The sequence below is a fragment of the Palaemon carinicauda genome, chromosome 22, assembly GCF_036898095.1.
Source record: "Palaemon carinicauda isolate YSFRI2023 chromosome 22, ASM3689809v2, whole genome shotgun sequence".
Classification (NCBI taxonomy): domain Eukaryota; kingdom Metazoa; phylum Arthropoda; class Malacostraca; order Decapoda; family Palaemonidae; genus Palaemon; species Palaemon carinicauda.
This window is the reverse complement of record NC_090746.1, coordinates 75,880,523-75,880,843: the sequence shown is the minus strand read 5'-3', so window position 1 is coordinate 75,880,843 and position 321 is coordinate 75,880,523.

Sequence of the window (321 nt, the reverse complement as noted above, 5' to 3'; positions counted from 1 at the left end):
ACAGCAACAGCAGCTTTTCGTAATTTATAAGTAATTACGGTAAACAGAATGAAGCTAGAAAAATCATATGGAATAGAAAAAAAAGCTAAAACGAAATTGTCTCCGGTACGTTGCGACTGAAAAGAGTCAATAAAAAAAAAAAAAAAGTTTTCGTTTTGCATGAGCATGTGTATCGGTGCCAAGCTGAGCTCTTTGAATACACACCGGCAGAATATTTATAGTTTGCTTCCTCCTCTCACGCATGTATTTCTTCACAGGGCGACGGACGGGGCTTCCAGGCCTTTCTTTAACAAACACAATTCAGAGCAAATGAATGTGAAG